This window comes from Opisthocomus hoazin, chromosome 21 (genome assembly GCF_030867145.1).
Source record: "Opisthocomus hoazin isolate bOpiHoa1 chromosome 21, bOpiHoa1.hap1, whole genome shotgun sequence".
Taxonomy (NCBI): domain Eukaryota; kingdom Metazoa; phylum Chordata; class Aves; order Opisthocomiformes; family Opisthocomidae; genus Opisthocomus; species Opisthocomus hoazin.
This window is the reverse complement of record NC_134434.1, coordinates 16,061,774-16,068,186: the sequence shown is the minus strand read 5'-3', so window position 1 is coordinate 16,068,186 and position 6,413 is coordinate 16,061,774. Positions and strand designations below refer to the sequence as shown.

At 59.3% G+C, this 6,413-nt stretch overlaps 1 long non-coding RNA gene across 2 annotated transcripts; it reads left to right on the top strand.

Annotated features, from left to right (window-relative positions):
• Positions 1-310: 310 nt before the first annotated feature.
• Positions 311-4,751, top strand: LOC142363884 (uncharacterized). 2 transcript variants are annotated; one of them, XR_012766023.1, is made up of 4 exons: positions 311-364; positions 615-697; positions 2,592-2,736; positions 4,463-4,751. It is a non-coding gene; the product is annotated as an uncharacterized LOC142363884 (long non-coding RNA). The 2 variants fall into 2 exon arrangements; XR_012766022.1 differs by lacking the exon at positions 311-364 and having other exon boundaries at positions 563-697.
• The last annotated feature ends 1,662 nt before the right edge of the window (positions 4,752-6,413 follow it).

Here is a 6,413-nt window from a genome sequence, read left to right as displayed (position 1 = left end):
CCCTGCCAACCCCTGCCATGCTGGGATTCTGTGATCTGCTGTGCCATGGCTCTGATGCCTTATGTCCACTCCATCCGCCATGTTTGTGGCCTTCACAGCTTCACAGCTTCACTTTCTGCCGCCCCCGAGAGCCTCCCCCGCTTCCGACGCGGCCCGGCCCGGCCCTGCCCCGCGGCACCCACTACCGGGTACCGGCCCCGGGCCCCGCCGGTGCCCACGGCGCCGGGGCGTCGCTGGCCCTTTAAGGCACTGCTCGGAGGACCGCGGCGGCCGGAAGCCCAGCGAGACGAGGCGCAGGCCAGAGCGCCTCGCCGATCGCTTCCGGTCTCTCTGCTTCCGGCCGCGCGGGGGCCTGCGGCGTGCGGTCAGCGCTGGGGCCCGGGATGGGGCCGGGGCTGGGCCCGGGCCCGGGCCCGGGCCCGGGCGGGGGGGACCGGGGAGCGGGAGGGGGCCGCGGCGGGGCCGCAGGAGAGCTGGGGGGCCGTGCGGGGACAGCCCCGCGTCCCCGCGTGGGGCGGTGGCGGAGCCCGCGCTGTGGTGCCGGGGGGGGGGGGGGGGCGGTGCGCGGCGTGGTAGGGCCGAACCGGGCCGTGTTTCGTTCCGAGCCCTCCCAGGATCTCCCGGCGGGGACCCGACCGCGGGAGGCCCCAGCCGCGACGGGCGCCGGTGACCATGCCCCGGGGGCGTGCGTGGCGAGGTGAGCGAGGGGCGGGCGGGGTGGGCTGCCGGGGGGGTGGGGGCTGGGGCCGGGCTGCCGGGCGGCGGGGCCGGGGTCCCAGCCTGGTGCCCGGCAGCCCCACCCGCGCCCCAGAGCAGGCCGGGGCCGGCGCGCCCCGCGCAGCAGCAGGTGTGAGCACCCACGGAGCGTGGTGGTGGTCATGTATGATGCTGCGCACACCGGCCCCCGCCGCGGGGAAGCGGCCCGTAGAGCCGCGCCTCCTCTGGAAGGGCAGCCAGCGAAATGGACCTGACACTGCCCTTCCAGTGCTGGGCTCCCCACTTCAAGAAAGATGAGGAGCTGCTGGAGAGAGTCCAGCGGAGGGCTACGAGGATGAGGAGGGGAGTGGAGCATCTCTCCTACGAGGAGAGGCTGAGGGAGCTGGGCTTGTTCAGCCTGGAGAAGAGAAGGCTGCGAGGGGACCTTAGAAATGACCATAAATATCTGCAGGGTGGGGGTCAGGAGGACGGGGCCAGACTCTTTCCAGTGGTGCCCAGCGACAGGACAAGGGACAACGGGCACAAACTGAAGCAGAGGAAGCTCCAGCTGAACCCGAGGAAGAACTTCTTCCCTCTGAGGGTGACGGAGCCCTGGCCCAGGCTGCCCAGGGAGGCTGTGGAGTCTCCTTCTCTGGAGATATTCCAGCCCCGCCTGGCCACGGTGCTGTGCAGCCTGCTCTGGGTGACCCTGCTTGGGCAGGGGGTTGGGCTGGGGGACCCCCAGAGGGCCCTGCCAACCCCCACCATTCTGTGACTCTGTGATTCCCCCACAGCAGGTTTCACAGACGGAGCAAGTGGAGCTCGGACAGGTTTCTCATGTGTTTTTTCACTTTATTTATCCCTGGTACTATCTGGAGTCCAAATCTTTGTTCCCCACATAGCGAATACTGATCAGGTGGTTTCTTTACTTGAGCAAATCGTAAGGCTTTGTTGGAAGTGGTGTGCTTTGCTCTCTCGTTACATCTGTGGTTTCCTTTACTGTTTGGTCTTTCTCCCACAGCTGGAAGCTGCGTTGGGGCTGTGGCTCGGGCAGGCACATACTCTCATGAGTGTGGGAGCAGGGAGAGGTCTGCGCCGGGACCCTGGCACCAAAGTCTTCGCGGCTTCTGGCAAAAATTCTTTGCTAAATTAAAAAAGTAGTTTTTCTGTTTGCTGCTGGTGTTGGTTGGGTGACGTGGCTGACAGCAAGGTCACCCCTGAGGGCTGCTCCGCTGTGGCTGAGGAGCTGTCAGGCAGCAGGGGGAGAAGGGGCTCCTGAAACCAGCTTTGCCGTCGGACTGTGTTTTGTGCCTGGCCGCAGCTGAGCTGCCAGCGATCAGCGAGATCTCTTGGCGCAGTTTGGGACAAAATGAACCAATATTTCATTACTGCTGAAATGGGAGACCCTCCCTGCCCTGAGTCCCAGCAGAACACCTCCTTTGCTCACCCTGACCTGGCTCTAGGATTTGTTGGGCCCATCTGAGAGCAGATTTAACCCAAGAAAGCAGCAAAATCAAGCTGAGGAGAGAAAAAGAAGTGATTTTCTAGCACATTACTGAAGTAACATGAAAGCTCACAGTATCAAAGATTGGGAGGCAGAGGAAGGGCTGTGTAGTTTGAGGGAGAGAAAAACAACATTTCTGCCCAGCTCTCCTCCCCGGCGGAAGCTGCTAGGTGCTGTATTTCCAGTCAGATCTTAAACACGGGGGCACTGCACGCCAGCAGCACCTGAGTTGGGCGGGGTTGGTGTGGCTGTCTCCAGAGCTCCAGTTTCCTGCTGTTCTAACCAGATGTGTGACCTGTCCCTGATAATTTTAGTGGAGTGTTAATTTGGGAGCCTGGTGGTTTAACAAGCTCACCGTTAATTCTTTGTGTTGCACCTGCTTGCCCTTCAGGTGGTGAGTTTTTTCCACCGTACCTCGTACCCAGCTGATTCTGCCAGGGTAACCGCAACAGCGTGAAGCGTGATTCTGAAGAAACGCCGTCCGTGCTGCGCCTCCCCAGCGGGAATGAAGCAGCGTCTGGTGACTGGAAGATCTGGTAATAACCCCGCAGTGCAATGTGTGCTGGTCAGCAGGCGCCGGGCCCGCGGGGGATCGCTCCTCCAAACGTGCGCGCCAAACACCCTGTCATTTCAGGCTAAATGCAGTCCCAATATACATATTCATTATATTGCTGAGAAATGCTTAGCATATTCATGACCTTTCTGAGAACTAATTAGCATGTGTTGGTGCTGTTCACGCATGTCTGCTAGAGGCACCAGGTGGTCGTCAGGGGTCTGCAGATGAAGGCTTGTACTCTTCATCGCTTTCTGGGCAGACTCAGTGTTCAGATCACCTATCCCATGCCCCTCAGGGTTGCTCCGTTACAGCCTTACGGCCACTTGGTCGCCTCCCTGCCTTCATGGGCCTGCGCATCTGCTCTCCCCGGGCCGAACTGTCTGGAGTAGAATTATTTAGGAGTCTCTCTTACCCTACAGTTATCCCAGTTATTGCTGAGGACCAAGACTGCTTTTGTTTGGGTTATTTTGTCTAACAACTTAAAGTGATAACTTGTATCTACATTCACCCTCTACATTCCTTAGTAGAAACAGGGATTAGTAGAACAGTTACATCACTAGATATCACTATGTATGCAGGAATACAAACTGTGAAACAGCTAACAACTAGAAAATATTAAAGCTTCTTTGTTACAGTTTCACATTTCTTATGATCCCTTCTATTGCTGGCTCTGGGCTTCCTGGTGCGAGACCCGAGTGCTGCGTCCCTGTGACACCGCGCTGATCCAGAGCGAGCTCACTTTGCCGCTGCCGTGTGCTCGAGCGGTCTAGGAGGTTAACGCTGTGCTGGTGGGCGTTCTGCTGGCCGCACATCCGACCTCCCGCTGTCGGCGGGAGCCAGCAGAAGCTCTGCGCTGCGTGGTAGAGCTGTTCTGGCAGAAATGCAGTCGCCTTCCCATGCCTGGTGTGATCAGGAGTGTGCTTGGGTTGATCTGGCAGCCTTATCCTACCGGGACACCACAGGCACGAGAGCAGCTTCCCCCAGCTGGAACGGAGATGGTGCCAGAAGGGGGGCTTGCACTGGGGGGCTGTTGGAAGTTTTTGTGGTAGAAATGCTGTCGGGAAGGATTCTGAGGAGGGCTGGGAATGGGATGCTGCTTCTCTTAAGTGCTTTGGACAGTGCTGACCCCGAGACGCTGGGTCTGTGTGGGGCAGTGGTCCCTGGCTGACGCCCTGACCGGGTGACGCCTCCCGCGCCGAGCGAAGCTGCGCTCTCCGTTCACCAGGCGCAGAGCCGCGCGTGTTGAACTGACCTGGGCACAGCTGTCTGGCAGTCTCGGGCTGCAGGCAGCAGACGTTTCACTTGCGTGCTGCTGCAGAGGGACGTCTTTGGTCAGTTTATTGTTTGAACAAGCGTTTCCCTGCCCTTTCCCTAGGGTCGCTCTTCCCTGGGTTGCAAGTTGGTATTTTCAGCCACGTGGGCTGTCACAACAAAGCGTAGGGAGCCCTAGGAAGGGTGATCGCAAATGTCCTGACCTTGGTGGCACTTGGAAAATGAGCTGTATTTGTTATTTAAATTCAAAACGTACAGAGTTTGCTATATTTAAAACTTGTCAGGGTTCTAGTAAAAGAGGAAAAAGTTGGATGCAAATCAGAAAACTATCTTCTAAGTTTGAAGAATCTTAATTTTAGAAACAAAGTGATTTGTCTGACCGAGGATTTTCCTCTCAGCTGACTGTTAGGCAATAAAGCCTTTTCTCGTTCCAGTTAACAGGCAGCGTAACCGTCGGCAGGAGGGTCCTGGATCATGAGCTGCTTGTGGCAGCCTTGCGGGGTCCGACAGCCCGGTGCAGACGCTGAGCCGCCTGACGCCGGTGCCCAGCGGTCCCCGCGGTGTGCTTGCTGCGGCTGAGCGTCCTGGTGGTTTCTTTTCGGGTGGCAGGGTGGTGAAAGTGCTGCCCTTGCAGTTTGCTCGTACCTGTGTGGTCTTTTTTGGATTATTGAAAGTAGTTTTGCTTAACTATATGGCAAACATGAATAAAACCTGGTTCTCAAAGCTGACTTTCTTTCTTCCTTTGTATTTAATACTCGCTGTTGTGCGTAGAAAGATGTTTACCGTGCTGCAGGTGTGCATGCAGGCAAGTAGCCGAGTGAAACTGCTGCTGCAGCGGCACAGGGTGGCTTGTGCCCGGCGCGGGCCGGAGGTGCGTCCTGCTCTGCAGGGTGACTGCGTCCGGAGCTCGGATCCGGGAGCGTCTCCTCGGCGTGCCGGGCTCCCGCCTCCACTAGAGGGTGTGGAGCTCTGCCCATGGCTGGGCTGCACTGGAACTGGAAAACCGGGATCGCGTCCCGTGGAAGAGCCCGGCGTGCGCGCTGGCAGCCCGGCTTGGTGCGGGGCGCAGCCATCAGCCAGAGCCTCCGTGCAACGGTGCGCGGCCCTGGCCGGGGAGTCGCTTGCAGGCGATGTAGCTGCGCGCCTGGGGACAGGCAGCTCTGCCGTGGGTGACAGCCTCTGACGCTGGCACTTGGACGAGGTCACCTGGAGGGGTTAACCTCCATGTGCCAAGTTCTTTCTGCCTGGGCAGGGAGACGTACCCTTGCTAGCAGCAAGCAGAAGCTTCTCGCTGGCCCTGCAAAGAGCCTGGCTCCTAGGTTTCCCTTCACAGGTGGAGGGAGTTTCCACCCGGTCTGGCCGCGGTCCTGTGCCCCCTGCTCTGGGTGACCCTGCTTCGGCAGGGGGTTGGGCTGGGTGACCCACAGAGGGCCCTGCCAACCCCTGCCATGCTGGGATTCTGTGCAGCGCTCCCGAGGCCAGCGTACTGCGAGATGCGGTGACCCTGTGCTGGGCTCTCTGTGTTCCCTGCGCTGCAGAAGCCACTCAGCTCACGGTGGCCGCGCAGGCTCCTTGGCCGAGTACAGGATTTCTTTCTCGCGAGATCTGGCCTCCAAGTGTCACGTTAAGAATGAATTCCTGAGCAGAACCGAGCCCAGCGGCGCTGGCTTTGTGCTGGAGGAGTACCCGAAGGAGAGGTGCCTGTCCTCGTGAGCACGTGGTTGAGGTGTGGGGAGCGTACGCTGCTCTCGGGCTGCTGGTACCAGACAGGCTCCCTGGGCGTTCTGCAGCTCGATCTTTACGTCGGAGCAGGGAGCGGTTCCTGGTTGGGGAGGGTGTCTGCCGGTTACCGCTCCTGCCACGGCCAGCTGGGCGTCGGGTGGGCCTGGCTGGAGAGCAGTGGGGAGGCAGCCGAAGCCGGGGCCTGCTCGTGGGGCTGGGGAGCCCGAGTCCCTGGGGTGGGCAGGCGAGGGGGTGCCTGCGGTGGCTCCTCTGCCTCGACATTGTTTGCGAGGAAATGGTACATCTTCTGACATTGTTTCTACAAAAACAATAATGTTCTCTTTGAAGGTTTGAATTTAGAGTGGGTCAGCAAGGAGCTGGTTGCTGTATGCCTTCAAAAAAAAAAGTGCTTTTCCCCAGCTTCTCATTGGGGGATCACAGAATCACAGAATGATCGGGGTTGGAAGGGCCCTCTGTGGGTCACCCAGTCCAACCCCCTGCCCAAGCAGGGTCACCTACAGTAGGTTGTAGAGGACCTTGTCCAGGCAGGTCTGGAATATCTCCAGAGAAGGAGACTCCACAGCCTCCCTGGGCAGCCTGTAAATGCTGTGTCTTGCCACGGTCGTGTGCACATGGCTTGCAAGCGCGGTCCCCAGCCTGTCC